Below are 22,690 nucleotides of genomic sequence, written 5' to 3' on the forward strand. Positions count from 1 at the left end.
TGACAGACGATTTCCAATTTTGGGCCGCAATCGAACCAGGTCACACAGTATTTGACATGGCTGACGACGCTAACAATAAAGTAGGAACACGTGGCATGCTTCTACAGTGTCTGGAAATACAGTAAATATATGTTGCACCTATATTCTTAATTGTTTCCATATAATATAGATGCCATGCCCAGATATAGGTATATGTACGATTGGTATAATGTAGGATGAAACACAGGTTAGATGACTGGGAAGCTTTATGACCTACACTCCTCAAAGTACGACAACGAGCAGCAACTGAAAGACGCGGTACCGGCATTCCACCTGAAGGGAATCGGGTGCATGGGCGACGTGGTAATAAACCATCGGTGTGGGACGATAAAGGAATGTGGTGCGCATTCGAGGGAAGGAAGGTGTAAGGCCTTCGCGACTCGGGCAGGCGTGCACGACAAGCGGGGGGTTAACGCGACGAGCGGGCGTTCCGTGCACGATGAGCGGGCGAACGATATGTGACGTTGGTGCGACGATCATACGCATTAAATGTGACGAAATGCGACGATAAGGAGCGTGTGCAAAAATAGCTAAGTGTTAATACACTTGAGCGTATATGGGAGTTTATATGCATATTATATGAAAATAATATGAACATATTATATGCTATATGAACATATTATATTATATGCATATGTGAATAAAATATAATATAATAAGCCACATGTAAAGGGGATATGTGAATAATGGAGCACATACGACAAACACTTATGTAATACGAAAGGTATATATACATGGGATAATAAAACAATAAAGTATAAATCAAAGCCGACATGTAATAAAGTATGTAGAGCATACGACAAAGAATATGAGGTCGGCCATGGATTAACACCATGTAATATCACATTCGAAGGAATATATATAAGATATGCATGGGAGCTCATAAAGCATCGAACTCCACTTGGATACCTTCGCATAAGGACAAGGAAAAAGTGCGAAGTCTTGAGGATATGTGCATACCTCATGCGCATAAGAGTTAAGAAGACCTCGCATGTTTTAGGTTGGTTTATGTGACGGGTTGTCACGGTTGAGGAGGTTTTTGTATTCGGTTTTATGCAGGTTTTTGTAAAGAGGTTGAGTGGCTCGGGTGAGCACTCTCTCTTGGACAAGGGTGCATGAAACGTTGTAAAAGGCAGGTGGCCTGTCTTTTGTAAGAATATTGGTTAAGTGTGAAGCTTGGCACACTTGTTGTAAAATCTGGTATTCTTGATATAAATAACATTGTTGGGCAGACTGTTCGGGGAGTTGCCCCTCCCTTCATATTGTGTATTGTTCTCGGTTTATTGTTGATGATTGATGAATGAGAATGTTCTTTGATGAAGTATAAAAGATAGCATTTTATTCGATTATAAGAACACAAGTTAAGTAAGTTTATGTTGGAATAGGCGTAGCCCATAAACGTTAGTATTGTTAAAAAGAAAGCGTTTGGTGGTGCCGCACCTCGCTATAAGCGGTTGGAAGATCACCGCAGGTGTAGGGGCGTGACAGTTGGTATCAGAGCTCGGTCAGAGCTGGTGACAGAGGAAGATGTCTATCTTGCAGAGATTGGGTTATACATCCTTGAAAGAATTCGGAAGGAGTCTACTTGAAGAGTCAGAAAGAATAGAACAAGGATTTGTAGAATGGGGCAAAAGGTTGTTTGAAACAAAGAATACTCTCCGTACCTTGATTAAGGAAGGGGTTTCTGATATGGAGAAAGCTCTTCAACTTGCAAAGGAAATAGAGTTGATTGAAGCTGAATTCGAGAGGCTCAAGATAAGAAATAAGGAATTGGGACATCTCATGGCCTTGAAGAAGGAAGCTGAGGAAGAACTTCTTCAACCCGGTTGGACAATGGAGCAAGGTGAAGTAGCAGATTGTGCCATCAAGGAAGAGGAAGTCGTGATGATCAAGGATGTTGAAGACATGACTACGATGAAGGATGAACTTGAGGCTGATCAAGTTGAACCAGGATCGTGCAGTTTGTCAACATGTATGGATGAGGTCACTCACACGGAGGAACCTCATGATGATGAAGTAAGTATTGGTACTTGTGTTTCATTTGGGCATTTGGTAGATGGACCATGTGCAGTGAAGGGCAAAGTCAGGTTGCCAAGGCAAGAGGACATCTTACCATGGATGACTATGATGGAACCTTGTATGGAGAAGCAAGGATTGTCAACTATTGCAGGGCTTGTTGGAGCTACTTATGACCTTATGGTTGAAGGTGCAAAGGCCCTTGACAAGGGTGGGACTTGATGATCGTTGTGGAGGATTGGGTCATGCTTTAGCCACTTTGGCTAAGTGCCCGGCATGACTCATGGACAGATTGAGGAGGGCACACACTTGAGATGTTTTGGGTGGACTTCTCATGGCCGAGACCAAGAGCAAGTCCTGGTGGACACTTTGGTGGAGGAGCTATGGTGAAGGGACTCATGACATGATGATGGATGGTTGGGTGACCGAGTTCACTAAACCGAAGATAGCAGCTTGAGTGAGGATGACCGATTGTTGTGGTAGGTCTACTTGGTTGGACTACCTGGACAACATAGTCATGGACATCAGGTTGGAGACTTGAAAGACATGGAGACTTGAGGATGGCACATTGCAGATGATGAAGAGGGCTTCATGAACCTGAATGGGGCACATCGAGAGTTGATTACTTGGATGGAGTTGTGAGCAGCTATGGAGCATTCCTACTACATGAGGAGTTGAGGCATATTGTATGCTTGCTGTGAGGAGCTGAGGCATATTGTATGCTTGCTGAGGTGTGGTTGGGGGACGGCTTATGGAGCTCATGATGACATGAGATTGTTGTGACTTTTAGGGACTTCATGGACGGTGGACTTAGAAGATCTGATACATTGAGGAACTGAAGTCAGATGACTTTGATGCAGTATGGAATGCATACTTTCAAAGTACCTGTATGGGCATGGCTTGGAGGAGTGACTTGATGTGGAGGATCGATGAGGCACTTTGGAGTGATAGAGTTACAATGATGATGCTTTGACATGGATGGTGAGCTTGGTGGCAGTGGTCACTAGGCCGAGACATAGTGGAGAAAGAGTCTCTACATATGTTGCGAGGATGTTTGCCTTGTGTAGAAAGGTCGACATCCTGAATGATGATGATCTTGGTGGAGAGCTACCGAGATGATATGTTGTCGAGGACGACAACGATTTCGGGTGGAGGAGAATGTAAGGCCTTCGCGACTCGGGCAGGCGTGCACGACGAGCGGGCGGTTAACGCGACGAGCGGGCGCTCCGTGCACGATGAGCGGGCGAACGATATGCGACGTTGGTGCGACGATCATACGCGTTAAATGTGACGAAATGCGACGATAAGGAGCGTGTGCAAAAATGGCTAAGTGTTAGTACACTTGAGCGTATATGGGAGTTTATATGCATATTATATGAAAATAATATGAACATATTATATGCGATATGAACATATTATATTATATGCATATGTGAATAAAATATAATATAATAAGCCACATGTAAAGGGGATATGTGAATAATGGAGCACATACGACAAACACTTATGTAATACGAAAGGTATATATACATGGAATAATAAAACAATAAAGTATAAATCAAAGCCGACATGTAATAAAGTATGTAGAGCATACGACAAAGAATATGAGGTCGGCCATGGATTAACACCATGTAATATCACATTCGAAGGAATATATATAAGATATGCATGGGAGCTCATAAAGCATCGAACTCCACTTGGATACCTTCGCATAAGGACAAGGAAAAAGTGCGAATTCTTGAGGATATGCGCATACCTCATGCGCATAAGAGTTAAGAAGACCTCACATGTTTTAGGTTGGTTTATGTGAAGGGTTGTCACGGTTGAGGAGGTTTTTGTACTCGGTTTTATGTAGGTTTTTGTAAAGAGGTTGAGTGGCTCGGGTGAGCACTCTCTCTTGGACAAGGGTGCATGAAACGTTGTAAAAGGCAGGTGGCCTGTCTTTTGTAAGAATATTGGTTAAGTGTGAAGCTTGGCACACTTGTTGTAAAATCTGGTATTCTTGATATAAATAACATTGTTGGGCAGACTGTTCGGGGAGTTGCCCCTCCCTTCATATTGTGTATTGTTCTCGGTTTATTGTTGATGATTGATGAATGAGAATGTTCTTTGATGAAGTATAAAAGATAATATTTTATTCGGTTATAAGAACACAAGTTAAGTAAGTTTATGTTTGAATAGGCGTAGCCCATAAACGTTAGTATTGTTAAAAAGAAAGCGTTCGGTGGTGCCGCACCTCGCTACAAGCGGTTGGAAGATCACCGCAGGTGTAGGGGCGTGACAGAAGGGGACGGGCGTCTCGATTGGGGCCTGGGCAATCACCGTCAACGACAGGCCATATGCGTGCGGCTCCGGCCAGTTGGACACCAGCGAGGACTTCGCGGCAGCCCCAGACGTGGACCACACCAATCCCAAGATACAACAAGATTGGTCGGAGTGGATGAATTGGCGTCCAACGTGAGGTTCGACGGATGGAGGTTCGACTTCGCCGAGGACTACACCGGAAATTTGCTGGCCCGCTATATACAAAACACCAGTACCAAATTCCCAGTTGGGTAGGTGTGAGACACCTAAGCTTAAGTCGATTGCAGATTCTCGAATATTCCAGAAATCTGTAATCGACTTAAGGATGGCAGTGTGGGACATTGATAGCTAAAAAGTAGTGGATTGGGTGCACTCAATGAACAGGAGAATTTCTAATGGTTGAGATGTTTAGAAGATGAAAAAGTTAGTAATTATTTTGGAAAGGAGTTGTTGACATTGTGTGGTGCATTCAACTTAATTATCTGTAATGGTCTAAATAAATGGAAAAGGTTTGGGAAGTTCACTTGCAACACATAAGATGGGGCAAGTGTTGTTGATTATGTTATTTGTTCACAAAACTTGATAGAAAGGATAGATGAAGTTAAGATTGGATAGCATATGTGGGACTTACAATCAGAGTATAATCCAATTTATATAAAGCTATCTTGGTTGAAAGACATGCAACATAGGAAGAAAACCCAGTGTTTTTATCAAAGGGAAAAATTCTTCTAACACAAAAATTGCACTATCTTCAAATCAATCAGAGTATAATCCAATTTATATAAAGCTATCTTGGTTGAAAGACATACAACATAGGAAGAAAACCCAGTGTTTTTATCAAAGGGCAAAATTCTTCTAACACAAAAATTGCACTATTTATATCAAAGGGAAAAATTCTTCTAACACAAAAATTGCACTATCTTCAAAACAATCAGAGTATAATCCAATTTATATAAAGCTATCTTGGTTGAAAGACATACAACATAGGAAGAAAACCCAGTGTTTTTATCAAAGGGCGAAATTCTTCTAACACAAAAATTGCACTATTTTTATCAAAGGGCAAAATTCTTCTAACACAAAAATTGCACTATCTTCAAAACAATGTCGGAGAGATCAATTCACAAGGGGAAGAGTGGTTCCCAAAGCCTCAATAGTCATGTCTTAACAAATATAATTCAAAGTGCACTTGAGAAGTGCAAAAGAGAAAAAATAGGAAATCTGAATCAAATTGTTTTCCTGTAAATATTTGGTTTGATGAGGAACGCAAAATGGCAAGGAAAACCTTGAAAAAGGCACCTGAGGATAAGATGAATGTAAAGCTATATAAGAATATTTTAAAAAGGAAAAAAGATGAGTTCATGCAAACAAGGTGAGAAGAGTTAATATATCTAGGAAAAAATAACCCAAATCTTTTTTGGTAGGAACTTCAACCAAGGAAGAAGAAAATTGAAAATAGTATTACAACCAATCAATGGTTTGACTATGCAAGGCAACACTATGAGAAAAAATCAGAGGAGGAGCTTCCTCCCAACATCAACACAACTGCAAAAATTTTCATGTTACAAGAAGTAGAGACAAGAACTAAGAAATTGAAAATAGGAAAGGCAAAGGACTTGGTTGAACTTCAAGCAGAATATCTAAAGTGGGGAATGAACATTCTTGCATCACACATCATGGAAATATTCAACAAGTCATTCAGCAAGGATTCCCAAGAGATTAGACAACTAGCTAATCTAGCAATACCCCTTTTTAAAAGTGGAGACATTAATAATCCTTCCAACTATAGAACCGTTATGATCAATCCTTTGTTTGCAAAGCTCTTCAGCGGCATGGTAAAAACTAGAATCAGTGAGTGGGCGAAAGTAAAAGAAAAGAGGGCAAAAGGGAAAGCAAGTTTTAGGTCAAATCATTCTACTGTAGATCATGGTGTCACGTTGAAACACATTATTGAAAAGGTTTTGGAGGACAAAAAAGAAGTATTTTGCTGCTTTGTTGACTTCAAAAATGCATTTGACATGGTCCCTAGAGATAAGTTGTGGAGTAGAATGAAAGAAATTGAAGTTCCTTTGCATTATAGAGTTGTTGCCCATAGACTTTATGAAGAGATGAATGTCAAAATTAGAACTTCAGCAGACATTTCAGAAAGCTTTAGAAGTGACATCAGAGTCAAGCAAGGCTGCCCTTTATCCCTTACTCTTTTTGGTTTATATATTGATAAATTGGAAGAGTGGTTGAATCTGCAATGTGGGGATGGTGTTCAGTTGGGGGAGTTTGTGATAAAGTTTCTTTTATATGCTGATGACCTTGTATTGATTGCTAAATCAACCCAGGGATCGCAGATGCACCTATATGCCCTTTAGCATTTTTGTAACGCAATGGAGATGCAAGTCAATACAAGCAAGACAAAAATAATGATTTTCTCAAACAAAAAGAAGTAGAGCCAACATACGTTCTTCTTTGAAGGCGACATTCTTGAAGAAGTAAATAAATACAAGTACCTCGGGATTGACTCCAACAACAAGCTTAATTGGGAGCACTGCAGAAAGAAGAGAATTTTAGGAGGGCGGAAAGCATTATATGCTCTTCAAAACAGAGGTAGAGAGGGAGAGTTATGGGATTGGAAAATAATTAAAGTGTTTTTTGGACTCCTAGTTTGTACAGTGATATTGTATGGGTGTGAATTGTGGGCTAGCAACATCCCTGTCTCAAAATAGAAGAAAATTTAGAAAATCCAAAAACGTTTGATCATGAGCAAGTTTAAAATAAAAAGTTCAGTTTCTTATGAGATAATGTTGAGTGAAACATGAACAACTTTCATAGAAGCAATTGCTATGGTGTGTCTCATAAGGTGTCTACAAAGAATTAAACAAATGGGAGAAGGTAGATGGCCTAAAGTTATATTCAATGAAAGAATGAGTGAAAGAAAGAAATCATGGATGAGACAAAACAACGAATGGATGCAAAAATGGAATATTTATCTCAATGCATGTCCCACAAATAACAAGGATTTAAAGAGTTTTGTTTTGGAGAAATTTCGTAAGTGTATATGGGGAAAAGAGTTGGGTAGAAAGAAGAAATACTATGTTCAAGAATTCAACCCCACTTGTGATCTCCAACAAAAAGAGTATATTGGAGCTAGCATTTCATGGAAAGAAAAGATTCTTATTGTTCAATTAAGAACTAACTCGCATCAACTACGATTCCAAATAGATCGTTGGAAAATATCTAAAGAAGCTTGGGAAGAACGGGTGTGTACTTTTTGTACTTCTGGGGCAATGGAATTAGAATTTTTATTATTATTTTGGAATGTGATGATTTCAAAGACATCAGAGACATCGATTCCTTGGCATTGTCTTTTAGTGAGAGAATTGTTAGAAAGTTGAGTCAACTCATCATTAATTTGAATAATAAAAATATTTAATTGCAAAAAGCAAAAAACAAAGAAGTTAGTGGTACCATAAACTATATCTAATCTCATAGACATTAAAATTTCATTTCATTTCAATAAAATCACTGAACCTCAGCCTTCAATTTCCCTACTAAAGGAATCCTGCATCACGCACTCAATTCCAATGACCTCTCGCACCTAAAAGGCTCCAACAGAAAACCTGCTGGCATGATCGACCTGTTACCCCAAAAAGTTGTCACCTTCATTGAAAATCACAACACGGGCCCACCTAGAACCTCTGGCCCATCCCTTATGATAAAGTGCTTCAGGGCTATGCATCATCATGGTGTTCTCACCCATCATGGTGTTCCCACCATTGTATGTATTTGTAGCGCACCATCTTCCTTAATTAATTATTATCTTCCTGGCCTTATTATAACACTCATGGTTATTATGCTCCACTTTTAGTTTAGTTTCTTTCTGTCCCATTCATAATGATCTGAAATTGATCTAAGACAATTAATAAGGTATTACAGACTCATGTGCATGGATGTGCCTATGTTATTTTGTGCAACGAATCGATAAGATTGCGAAATACACAGGAAATGAAGCAATAAAAGAAAACATAATAGGCAACACATATAAACACAACAAGTTTATAAGGAGTTCACCCAATACTCCTGGGCTATGTCTCCTGGCACAACCTTCAGTGGTGGCCTCTCTATTATGTCTTCATAGCAGAGTTTTTACAATAGTGAGCTCAATTTGAGTCTCACACAACAGATACAAATCAGTAAGACCATACTTGGATACCCCAAGTCTCTCTCTTGAGTACGCATACTCTCCTCACTGACTCTCGGTCTCTGTTGATTACAATAGTATGAGCTCAATCTGAGACTCATTACATGACAGGCGTGCAAAGGAGTTCGCTTGAACCTCTCAAGCCTTCTCTGGAGTACACAAACTCTCTAACTCTCCCTGTGTCTGTCTTTAACTCTGGCTCAGCACTGCCTTCTCTTCTCCAGGTCAGCTCCTAACTTTCTTCTTCTCTCTGCTTTTCGGCTTATTGCCTACTGCTTACTCTCTGTCAGTTTGTGGCTTTAAATCTAGTCTTCTCCCTGACTGTTCATTGCCGCTTTGTGGCTTTCCAGTTCCCCTGCCTCTATCCGTTTGAATCCCTCTGTCCTGTGTAATCAGTCACTGAATATTCCTCACAGGGAGGTGGCCACCTATTTCATAACAGATGAGTGCCAGTGCTCTTGGACATATTTGAAACGGTCGTTTTTTCCGTTAACTCCAAGAATGCCCACGAAACACGACCTTCTGCCAATGCATCGTCCATATCGGACTTCAAATCCTATGTGATATTGCTTTATAATCTTGTCAAATCCAGTCATCCATTGGAACGCGTCTCGTTGTTGATCTGGCGGCCCCAGATCCTACAGTTATCGTTCATATCGGGCGGCTGAGTAGCATGACTTCTACCCATCTGATGTGAGCAGTTCTCTCTCTCTTCCTCCGGGACATGTGGCAATCGTTGTATGGCATCGGGCGGAACTTGGTTGAAATCGCTTACCGCTCGAAGCCCGTCCGATATCTTGTCGGTTTTGTGGAATCCTGCTCCGACAGAACCAAAACAATATTTTCCGCATTTTATAATTATTTTGGGTCCGGGTGCATTTGTTGGTTGGTTTCAGCGTGCGTTACCATGATCCGCCGCTCTACGCGCTAGATCGACGACCCTTGTTGATCCACGCTGATCACCATTGCAACTGTCTGAAGATTCCCTCTGATAGCTTGATCTTTATAAGACTTTGAATCTTTGGCGTGATTTTCAAAGCGTTCATGAAAACTTAGAGAGTGTTCTAGAATCCATTTGGATCACACCTTCCCACTGAAAAAGATTTTGGACCACCAAAAGTTGGTTTTTAAGCATCAATCGAGTGAGGATATAGGTTCCTCGCTTGCCCAATTTCTATCCATCTTGCACTGCTTTGTTTTGAACCTTTGAGTCCAATTCTGAGGTACTCAACATCCCCTCTATGCATAGTTCTCACCTTCTTTTCCAAAACTGTATCTTCCTGCAATTCATTGACATATTCAGGCAACAGATCATCAATAGAAGGCAACTGGCTCTGCTCTTCGGGATCTTCAATCAATGAAGGTTCAAACAGTTTCAAGCTTTCTACATTAATCACTGAATAGATGTGCATGTAAGCTGGCAAATCAAGGCGAAAATCATTCTCACCAATTTTCTCAAGTATCCTGAAAGGTCCATACCTTATTGGCTTCAACTTCTTACCTTCACCTTGCATTCTGTTTTTTCTGATATACAACCAGACTTGATCGCCAACTTCAAAACTATGCTCAGTCTGATGCTTATCATGCCTTGCCTTATACTTGGCTTGGCTCTTTTCCAGCTGTTCTTGCACTGCCTGGTGAATTTCTTGGATCTGATCAATGAATTGGGTTGCTTTTTCCACATCGTTGTGTCCAGCAATTGCTATGTCTTTACCAAAGACAAAATCCAAGGGAGACCTTGGTATGAAACCAAAACAGGTCTCAAAAGGAGATCTCTGTGTAGAATAATGTTTAGCACGGTTGTAAGCATGTTTCACATAACACAAATGTTCATCCCAAAGCTTGGGATGCTCGCTACAATAGCCCCTGAGCAACTGGATCACTATCCTGTTGACTACCTTTGTTTGGCCATCCGTTTGCGGATGAAAAGATGTGCTCTTCTTTAGTATGGTGTCCATCAATTCCCACAGACTCCACCAAAATTTCCCAACAAATCAAGAATCTCGATCAGATATAATGGAAGTGGGTAATCCAAAATGAACCCATACATGCTAAAAGATCAACTTTGTTGTTTATTCAGTTGTAATCTATTTGTTACAGGGTATTAAAATACACATTTTTCTGAACCTATCCACAATAACATATAAATAGTCATGACCTTTTCTAGACTTAGGTAGTCCCCCAACAAAGTCCATGGAAACACTTTCCCAAGGATGAGAAGGAATTGGTAGTGGAGTGTACAAACCTAGTTTTCTATTGTTGGGCTTGCTTTTAGCACACATGGTACACCCTCTTACATATCTAGAAACTGTTTCACTCATTTTTGGCCAATAACAAAATCTTTGCAGCTGTGCAACTGTTTTACTTACACCAAAATGACCCGATACCAGGAAAGTATGTGCCTCCCTAATTATATTAATTCTCTCCGTTTGTGGGATGCATAACTTTCCCAAATGATACAAGAGTCGGTCCTTAATATAGTAATTCAATTCTTATATCTTTTTGCCATTACTTAAAGCTGCATATACATCTTTAAAGTCTATATCTTGAGCATATTGTTCAATGTAGCTTTCATGCATTACTGAGTTATGCTTAAGTATAGTAGATGCATTTATGATTGGTCTGAACAACATATCTGCAATTTTATTGTGCATGCCTTCCTTATATCTAATGACAAGATGAAACTGTGGTAGAAAACCCATCCACCTATAGTGTCTTGATTTCTGCAACTTAGTTTGTGAGTGTAAATATTGAAGTAGTTGATGATCAGTATGTATAACGGTCTCTTTGCGCATTAGATAATGTTTTCACTTTTTCACACTCTGTACTAATGCATAAAATTCTTTATCATATGTGGGATAATTAACTACTACAGAATTAAATGTCTCAGAATGATAACATATGGGTTTACCGTGTTGCATCAACACTGCTCCCATGGCATAGTCACTGGCATCAATTTCAATCTCAAATGGTCTTTGAAGATCGGGCAATGCTAGCACTGGTGTTGTACTAATCTTTTCTTTTAAGGTGTCGAAGGCTTTCTGCTATTTGCCTCCCCACTAAAACACCTTAGTCAATCCTGTTAAAGCATGTAAGGGAGCTGCAATCAAGGAAAAGTTAGCAATAAACTTTCTCTAATATTGTGTTGCTCCTAGGAAACTTCTAACTTCTGTAGCAAATTTGGGTTTAGGCCAGTTTACAATGACTGCAACCTTAGAGGGATCTATCTTCAATTCACCACCCCCTATAATATGACCCAAATAATTCAAAGATGTTTTGGCAAATTCACATTTTGATAGCTTAATATAAAGATTTTCTCTTTTCAAAACATCTAGAGTCTGTTTTACATGCTTCAAATGTTCTTCCCATGTTTTACTATATATAAGAATGTCATCTAGATATACAATGACAAAATCATCAATAAAAGGCCTGAGTACATCATTCATTACTCTCATGAAAGTAGCAGGAGCATTAGTTAAGCCAAAAGGCATAACTAACAACTCATACAGTCCCTGCTTTGTTTTGAAAGCAACCTTCCATGCATCTTGCTCTGCGACTCTGACCTAATGGTAGCCACTATGCAAGTCCAACTTGTAAAAGTAAACAACTTCTTTCAACTTATCTAATAGATCATCTATGCAAGGAAGGGGTTAACGATTTTTTATCGTTATCTTATTCAGTGCTCGGTAATCAATGCACATTCTCCATGAGCCATCTTTCTTTCTCACCAAGACAATTGGAGACCCACATGGTGATGTGCTAGGTCTTATGAACCCTTTCTCGAGCAGATCCCATACCTGCTTCTTGATTTCTGCATTCTCTAAAGAAAATAACCTGTACATTCCAATGTTAGGCAATGGAGCATCTTGTTGCAAATTAATATCATGTACTATTTCCTTTTTGGGTGGCAGACCTTTAGGTTCTTGAAATAGTATATCATATTCTGAAACAACTTTTTCTAAATCAACTTTCTGTTTAGCATCACAGTCTTCAAATATACTAGTTTTATCAGAGTTCCTTTCCTATACAACCATCACTAAAAATTGCTTGCATGAATTTACAATTCTTTTCATCTGCTCTGAGTTTTTGAGAGTGTAGCTATTTTTTAGTTGATGAGCTCTTACAATATATTCTATTCCATCTTTAACAAGTTGATACTTATTTTCTGCTCTATAGAAAATTGCTTTTCTATCTACAAGTAAGGACTTCCTAAAACAATTCCACATATATCCAGGGGAATTACATCTAACTCAACCTCATCTACAAATGTTGAACCAATGGCAAACCTAAGTTTACATTGTCTAGTCACTTGTAACTTTGCTTTATCACATAACCAACCCAATGGATATGGATTCTTGTGAGGTGTGGTTAGTAATCTTAGTTTCTTTACAATTGTTTCAGAAATTAAGTTTACTTGGGAACCAATATCAAATAAAGTATCAATCTTTTGATGCTTGGAAATAACTCTAATATGAAAAAGCTCATGTCTTTTTCTCTCATTTTCTTCACTATCAATAGTTTGTGCAGAATTACTAGTAGATGCTTCAGAATTTTTACCTTTTATACCTATGGTTGTGATTGTTGTTTCATCCCCTGAGTCTGACCCCAAATCCTTTTGAATAGCTGCAACAGTATTCTTATTTTTGCCACCAAAATTATTGGGTTTCAGCTCCGAATGCAAAATCCAGCAGTGTTCATCATCATGCCCATCCTTCTTGCAATGAGTGCACGAAGGTTTGGTATTTTGTACTGCATTTGCCTTCCTCTCTTTCCATTTCTGCTTTCTCCTTTCCTTGTTCTTGCTTGTAGTGGGTTTAGATGATCCCCCAATCTTTGGGTTCACATTCTTGCCTCTAGCCTCTAAATTTGTAGCCTGAACAAATACCTCATCTATGCTAGTAGGATTAAACATGAGAATGGCGTGCTTTAAATAGTTGTGTAGACCACCTATATACTTCAGCAGAGTTTTAGGTGAGTCTAAAGAAATGCCTAAAATCAAAGCTCTTTTTCTAAATTCTTGGGTGTATATTTGTACACTTTGCCCTTTTAATTGGCGAATATTTTGCCAACTCATCATAGCTTGCTGCATATAAGCTAGTGGATAGAATTGTTTTTTAATGGCAGAAACAAATTCATTCCAAGTAGAAAGAATTTTACCATGCTTCTTCAAATCAGATTGTGTCTTACCTTCCAACCATACTAGGGGTGTTCCTCCAAGGCGTAGGCTAGCCAGCTGAATCTTTCTCTTTTCCGAATCGATGTTCTACACCCTGCAATATACATCAATCTGTCTAATCCAGTTATCTAGCTTTTCTGCATTCAATTCTCCATCATAAACTGGCAAATCAAACTTCACATCTAATTTAATCAAAGAAGGTTTCTTCTTTTTCTTTTCAGGGCTTTCTTTATGTGAAGAAGATGGTGATGATGAAGGTGAGGGTGGGGGAGATGGTGGAGAGGGCTTTTCTTCTTTTTCTCTGCCTTTTGGGTGGACAACTAGAAGAGGTTCTTCTACTCCTTTATCTTGTTTGGAGGTTGAAGAATCTTCACCTCTACCTTTCTTAAATTCTCTATACATTTCTTCTACCATGGCTCTCATGGTCATGAAACTGTCCATGAACTGGGAGTCTGATTCCAAGGGAATTTCTTCTGCCATTTTCCTCCTAGGATAGACTCTTCCAATTTTTGGGTTAGCTTCAACCAACTCTCCTTCTCCTAATTTGAGCCTTGTCCTAGTTAGCATTCAATAAAAAATTCCAACACAAGCTTGTCTAACCTTAGCAACCTAGAGCTCTGATACCACTTGATCTGAAATTGATCTAAGACAATTAATAAGGTATTACAGACTCATGTGCATGGATGTGCCTATGTTATTTTGTGCAACGGATCGATAAGATTGCGAAATACACAGGCAATGAAGCAGTAAAAGAAAACATAATAGGCAACACATATAAACACAACAAGTTTAATAAGGAGTTCACCCAATACTCCTGGGCTACGTCTCCTGGTCCAGCCTTCAGTGGTGGCCTCTCTATTATGTCTTCATAGCAGAGTTTTTACAATAGTGAGCTCAATTTGAGTCTCACACAACAGATACAAATCAGTAAGACCGTACTTGGATCCCCCAAGTCTCTCTCTTGAGTACACAGACTCTCCTCACTGACTCTCGGTCTCTGTTGATTACAATAGTATGAGCCCAATCTGAGACTCAATACATGACAGGCGTGCAAAGGAGTTCGCTTGAACCTCTCAAGCCTTCTCTAGAGTACACAGACTCTCTGACTCTCTCTGTCTCTGTCTTTAACTCTGGCTCGGCGCTTCCTTCTCTTCTCTAGGTCAGCTCCTAACTTTCTTCTTCTCTCTGCTTTCCGGCTTACTGCCTACTACTTACTCTCTGTCAGTTTGTGGCTTTAAATCCAGTCTGCTCCCTGACTATTCATTTCCACTTCGCGGCTTTCCGGTTCCCTTGCTTTTGTCCATTTGAATCCCTCTGTCCTGCGTAATCATTCACTGTATAACGCCTCATAGGGAGGGGGACAACTATTTCATAACGGATGAGTGTCAGTTCTCTTGGACATATTTGAAACGACCGTTTTTTCCGTTAACTCTAAGAATGCCCACGAAACACGACCTTCTACTAACGCATCGTCCATATCGGACTTCAAATCCTATGTGATCTTGCTTTATAATATTGTCAAATCTGGTCATCCATTGGAACGCGTCTCCGTCGTTGATCTAGGGGCCCCAGATCCTACGGTTGTCATTCATATCGGGCGACTGAGTAGCATGATGTCTACCCGTCCGATGTGAGCAGTTCTCTCTCTCTTCTGTCGGGACGTGTGGCAATCGTTGTATGGAATCAGGCGGAACTCAGTTGAAACCGCTTACCGCTCGAAGCTCGTATGATATCTTGTCGATTTTGTGGAATCCCGCTCCGACGGAACCGAAACAATATTTTAGGTGTTTTATAATTATTTCGGGTCCAGGTGCTCAGGGCTTCTCTTCATTGAGAGGTTTGCCCTGCGATATCGGAAACTACCTCCGTTGCTTAAATTTGACCCTGCATTTGCTGGTTGGTGTCAGCGCGCGTTACCATGGTCCGCCGCTCTGCGCGCTAGATCGACGGCTTTCGTTGATCCACGTTGATCGCCATTGCAACTCTTTGAGGATTCCCTTCGATAGCTTGATCTTTATAAGACTTTGAATCTTTGGCATGATTTTCAAAGAGTTCATGAAAGCTTAGAGAGTGTTCTAGGATCCATTTGGATCACATAACTACCAGCTTGTTCTATATGTCTTGTGTAGTTCTACGATCATCCAATGGACGGAAATATGAAAATGGAAATTCAAAACCTCATCGCTGTACACAAGAGAAACAATGTAAATGCCAACAGTAGTTGCAGAATTATTACTGCGGAGACCGACCTGTACATGGCGGCAATTGACGAGAAGATTGTGGTCAAGCTTGGTTGCAGGTTAGAAACAATTACGTGTGGGAAAAGAGCAGATGAGCCCACGCCACCATCCATCTGCACTTAAAGATATGTTTATATTGATTAAATATATGTAGCATTTTTTACCACATTCTTGATAACAATACGATTTTTCCTCTCAGAACCCTTTGGCTTTACAATTTTCTCCCTTTTTATGTCAATCCTCATGGTTTACATATTCAAATTAAAAATTAACTAAGTCGAAAATTATCAATAGGATTCTCACAAGTATATGGTTGGGATATATTATTATCATGTCTTCAGTTTAGTAAATATCATCTCTATCCGCCCTTTTTTCATTCAATAAACAGAAAAATGAAAATTAATAATTATTCATTTACCATCAAAGAGTTAATTTATTTTTTAAATTAATAATAAGAAAATAAATTTATGAGAAAAGTGTTTCGCCATAAATCAAATGATAGAACATTTGTCAAATGATCTATAATGTGATTTACGCCGAAAAACTTTTCTCATAAACTTGATATGGATCACAGAAGCCTCAGTTCAACAAAAAAATAAATGTAAAATTTTATAAAGAAGTTTTAACATAAATTTGTAATAAATCAATTAATTTTTTAATTTAATATAAACTCAATTTATTTTGTGAAAAATAGATAGATCTAAGCTGATTTTTATTTTTATTTATTTTTATCAAAATAAAATGTTGAAAATTAACTCAATTAAAATGTTAAACATTATAATAACATATTGTGTTGCATAGTGTTTCTCAACACAATCATTTCGAACAAAAATTAAAAAAAATAAAAATCTTTCTCTTCCTAAATAACAATAATATTCATACCGTATAAATTTACATTTTTCTTTTATATGTAATTTCTTTAATATAAAATTTCCATAATTTTATTACTCAAATTTAAAAATGGTTATAAAGTTATTTCAAAAACCATAATTTAGTTTTTAAATAAGATTTATAATTATGTATATTATTTTTTTTTAATTAAAATTAAAATTACTTTTAAATAAAATATCAATTTGTACTTTAGAAATTATTTTTATTTATTTATTAATTTAGAAAAATCAGTAAATAAAAGATAGATACCCATTGTGAAATTGTAATGATAAGGATGTTATTTTTAGATTCCAAATTTTTTTATATTATTTTTACCTTAAAAATAAAATAATTATTTTTACATTAAAAATAAAATAAAATAAATATCCATGAAAAATATAATATCCGTTTATATTTTCAAATATAAACATTTTCATAATATTATAATTATTTTTATTTTTAAAAATATTTTATCATTTTTTACATTACAATTTTAATAATATTATATTTTTAAATAAAAGAGAAAAGAAGATTTTTGTTGAAATATTTTTATTAACAACTATACTAGATGTTGCAAAGGAAACGTCATAAGCGCTAGCATATGGAAGAAAAGTATAGATGAAGAGAGATGTGATATAATATGTGATTTAGATGTTGCCTAGTTTGTAACTATTTCTTTTGCAACATAATTTAGTGGTTTTAACAATAGGTAATAAATTAATATAGCTTTACAGGAGGTTTAATTTAACTGGAGAAATCTTTGTTCTTCTTAAAAAAAATACATGGTACCAGATGTTTTGTGACCTGCTAAAAGATGTTATGTGACCTGCTAATTGTTTATTTTGCAACATAAATTACTTCCTCTAACAAAAAGTAATAAATAAATTTAGCTCTACCATTTATTTGTATTATTACTCTGAACTAAAAGTTATTCAAACTTTTAGAGTTGTTCTGCCAAATAATTTTTCAGTCTAACATCATTTATGAATCTACTTGGAAGTAATCTATGTTGAATGAAGCATTTCTCAGAGGCCAATAAAAGTGAAATTAGGCACAATGCTACATATCCTACTCATAACAAGAAATGCACTTGCTTGTTTGGCTTAAGTTCTTCCCTTCTAAAAGGAATCAAATACAAAATGAACGGAAAAAACCTTGCAGAAAGGCTTTGTAAATCCATTGCTCAAAGTCAATGTCTTATTATACCATTCACTGTTCTCAACCCAGATGTCACTGAATTCATCCAAAAAGTGAAGCTTGTAGGTACTTTTGATAGGTTAGAATGTTAGGCCCCTATACTACTAGTGTAACCCCTTATTGTTATTAGTACAACCCACTTATTATATTGATGTACCCATGTAGTGCCCATATTGTTGCTATTGTGCCACATAGAAGCCCACTATTGTTATTATTGTGCCCTTACATTATTATTGTTATGTCGGCTCTGATTATGTTATGACTCCTTAGACTCCTATATATAGAAAGGAGGTCTTTTCATTTGTATCATCGAAGAATTGTTCATTTATGTAATGTAAAGGAGGTTGCCCCCTCGAAGAGGCTAAATTATAAGGCGTTGATCTATCTTTTCTATCTTTTCTTGAGCTGGTTTCATAACATTTGGTATCAGAGCTTTGGATTCTAGGGTTTCGCTGCTCCAAACAGGTCATCGTGGCATTTTCACTATAACTTTTTTTCTGCGACGTTTCAGAAGTTTCAGAAAAAACCCATTGGAGAAGAGATCGCGTTGAACCTCGGGTCTGAATTTGAGAGCTTTTCGCGCTATATTTGCGGAGATATGATCTGAGGAAGTTGGTCTTTTTGCAGAATCCTGAATTACATTCCAAACAGGTGACCTGGGGAAAATCGTCATAACTTTCTTTTTGAGCATCGGATTGAAATTTCGCAAGAAGGTACAGAGAAAGGACGGACTATAGTTTTCTTGTATATATTTTTCAAAGTCAAAGGTCGAAACAGTGACACGTGGCACTTCATACAAGTTCGCTCTACTGAACTAGTCTACAATCAGGTCACTGCGGGAAATTGTGCATAACTCTTTCTTGGAGAATCCAATTTGGGTCAGACTTGTGGCATTGGAAAGAGCACACAGAGGGCTACTACAGGTTGCAATTTTAGAACTTAAAGATCCAAAAGTACAGAGTTACAACATTTCAAGATCGAGCTCCTAAAATCAAGAAAAAGCAAGATGAGGAAGTTTGATGGCAAGGATCCGGTAAATTGGATACTTCAGATGGAGCAATATTTTGACCTACATGGTGTAGCACTGTTACAAAAGGTATGTATTGCATCTTCATATTTAGAACCGGATCAATTTTTTATGGTATGAAGGGCTTTGTTCTCGTAAAAAACTTGTTACATGGTCAATTTTCACGGAGGAAATGATAGCACATTATGAGGATACAAAGAGCAACACCTTCTTTAGAGCAACACCACAACAATTGGAAAGAGTAAAAGGGCTTTGTGACATAGTGGAAAGAAAAATTATGGAAACCAAGAAGCATACCCCTCACAACTATAAAGGTGGAAGTGTTGTTTCTCCTAGCGTTCCACAACCTACAAGGGTTACACCACAACAATTGGAAGAAAAGAGAGAAAAAGGGCTTTGTTACAATTGTGATAGCAAATGCAATAAAGGTCATAAGTGTGCTGAGAGGAAATTATTTTACATAGAATATGAAGGGGAGGAAGAAAAGGATCAAGAAACATCAAAAGAAGAAGATATACGCCAGGACCCCACCCCAAAGAAAGAAGAAATGAATCAGACCATATCTTGTAAGGCATTGGCAAGAATTACCAATCCTCAAACTCTCAAGATAGAAGGACATATCAAGAAGAAAAAGGTGCAAGAAGTGAAAGATCACATTGAGAAAGAAGAAATGAACCCAACCATATCTTGTAATTCATTGGTCGAAATTACCACTCCTCAAACTATCAAGATAGAAGGACATATCAAGAAGAAAAAGGTGAAAGAAGTGAAAGATAACATCGAGAAAGAAGAAATGAATCCAACCATATCTTGTAATTCATTGGTCGAAATTACCACTCCTCAAACTATTAAGATAGAAGGACATATCAAGAAGAAAAATGTTCAAGAAGTGAAAGATCACATTGAGCATCAAGAAATGAATCCGACCATATCTTGTAAAGGATTGGAAGAAATTACCACTCCTCAAAATCTAGAGATAGAAGGATATATCAAGAAGAAAAAGGTTCAAGCAGAGAAAGATCACATCGAGCATCAACAACAAGTTCTCCAACTTTTAAAGGATAACGCCACTTCAGTGCAAAATCAAACGAAACAACAGGTAGATCAACATCGTAGTGAAAAATGTTTTAATGTAGGTGATTGGGTATTTTTACTGCTACATCTCATGCAAGCTATTTATGAGAAGGAAATGTTGGCAATACTACATGCACTTAAAAAATGGCGACCTTACCGAATGGGAAGACTCTTCAAGGATGAGGATGTGGAAGCATTGTTTTGTGCTATTTCTATTATCCAACCAGATTGGATAAACGAAGCAAGGGATGAATGGAAGAACGACGAAGAAGTATGGCCATTTATTCAAAAGTTGCAAAAGATCCCAATTCAAACAATATTGCCAGAAATTGAAGAAGAAGAAAAAATCATATTGGAACTTGGAGCAGTCATAGAAACAAGAACCCGACAGCTACGAAATCGATCAATTTCAGAGTATCTCATCAAGTGGAAGAACTTACCCGCTGAAGATTCCACATGGGAGGACAAGAATTTTATACAGAAGCATCAAGAACTACTCAAGCGTTGAGGACAACGCTTTTTGAAGGAGAGGGGCATGTTAGGCCCCTATATTACTAGTGTAACCCTTAATTGTTATTAGTACAACCCACTTATTATATTGATGTACCCATGTAGTGCCCATATTGTTACTATTGTGCCACATAGAAGCCCACTATTGTTATTATTGTGCCCTTACATTATTATTGTTATGTCGGCTCTGATTATGTTATGACCCCTTAGACTCCTATATATAGAAAAGAGGTCTTTTCATTTGTATCATCGAAGAATTGTTCATTTATGTAATGTAAAGGAGGTTGCCCCCTCGAAGAGGCTAAATTATAAGGCGTTGATCTATCTTTTCTATCTTTTCTTGAGCTGGTTTCATAACATAGAAGAACTTAGTGTCCATCTTATTTGTGGAAATAAGGGAATTGGCATCACAGACATGTGGGCTATTGTTGTTGCTATTGCCATTGTTTGTATTTGATCACAGGGAGCTCATTGCTCGGCTTGACATCATAGAAACATAATCTGCTCTATTGAAGTTGGAGTCCGTGGGAGTCAAATTCCGAGAGGATTGAAGAGAATATATGTATGTATTATGATGGTTAGTTAGGATTCCAAGAGGGAAGGATTTGATAGAATTCAATGATTGAAATCTGTGAGAAGCAGGAGCAGAATTCCCTTGTGAGGAAGATGATTTTCTCACTATAACGTGAATTTTTCCATCTTTGACCATCTCAACATCAGTCTTCATATTTTCTCTTCCATCCAAGGACATAACATCTGATCTATCTTTAAAAGAATCAATGGAATTAGTAGCCCCCAAGGAATTGTTTAGCTATGAGTATCTTGGCACTTCTATATTCAAACAAAAACAACAAAAGTGTGTACCAGATAATACATTTCAAGACAACAGTCTGCACCATCAAAAACTAATGAGCAAGGTTGTTCAATGAGTGATTCTGAAAGTAATGAACAAGGGTGTTGAATGAGTGCATGAGAAATACAGATTCAGTGATTTCATGGCAGCCATTGTAGCAGAGTTCAGACAGTTAAGGAATCAACATGTGGCTTTCACCATCAGTTTTGCATGTCAATAGACATTTTCTTTTCATTTCAAAAGACTTTTTGTTCACTCAACTTGCCCTTCCTAGCCACTACTTCCAAACTTGGGTCCTAAGATCTCAACACTACTAATGTCAAAGCATAATCAAAATCCAAACAAAAGTATAATGGCTTTCCCACACTAGTTACTGGAAGTTTTCATTCCAAAATTTGATTTTTGGTACATTTCTCTATTAATTTTGCTTGAAAATGCCTCAAGGAAAACATTTTAGACTTTTCAATTTGGTTCCAACACAAACATTGAATTATTTTGGCTAATTTGAAAAGAAACTTACACATAGAGGAAGTGGACAGACGAAATCTTCGACCTACATTAACCTAGAATATGTGCATCGTTTGTGTGGAAAGGAGAGCATTTTATTTCCCACACAAGCATCTGGGGAGTCAGTTACCAAGTTGACAATCCCTATATTATTCCTCAAAACAATCTAGAACAAGGGGAGTGAGAATACAATTTGACACAACAAGTTAACAACATCAGCAGCATGATGGCATGAGACATCCATTTGTCTAAAAACAACCCATGAGTACTAGGGTCAATACATGTAGGATCTAGCATTGTTCCTCCCCAATTACGTATGTTGTCGGAATCACTTGAAGTAACCCTTTATAGGCATAGAGCACATAGATCCATAGGAAAAGCTTAGGAATGCAAGTGTAGCTATAATTGACAATTATAGTAAGTCAATGGCATATCTGCAACATTGTATAGAAATAATTAGGTGTGAAGCCTTCTTGGCCTATGCTCAGTCAGCCTGCAAAGGATGCAACCTTGATCAAATGTGAGGCACTGGAAGGATTTGTCTAGGACAATGAAGTTCAGCAACAGATTCCTCAGGCAAGCAATAGAAAAGAAGATTACAATAGATAAAATCTTAATGAAATTGAAACAACACATGATCTGTAAACAAAGTAGGCAAGACGTGAGACTGTGATTTCTAAGTTTCCAC

General features: G+C 37.8%; 1 pseudogene; it reads left to right on the forward strand.

Moving 5' to 3' along the window:
* Positions 1-231: 231 nt before the first annotated feature.
* Positions 232-16,087, forward strand: LOC149157696 (alpha-amylase isozyme 3D-like; annotated as a pseudogene).
* The last annotated feature ends 6,603 nt before the right edge of the window (positions 16,088-22,690 follow it).

Source organism: Pinus tabuliformis, chromosome 5_2, assembly GCF_031772625.1.
Source record: "Pinus tabuliformis cultivar Carrire ecotype Pingquan chromosome 5_2, CPIR1, whole genome shotgun sequence".
In the NCBI taxonomy this organism is placed as follows: domain Eukaryota; kingdom Viridiplantae; phylum Streptophyta; class Pinopsida; order Pinales; family Pinaceae; genus Pinus; species Pinus tabuliformis.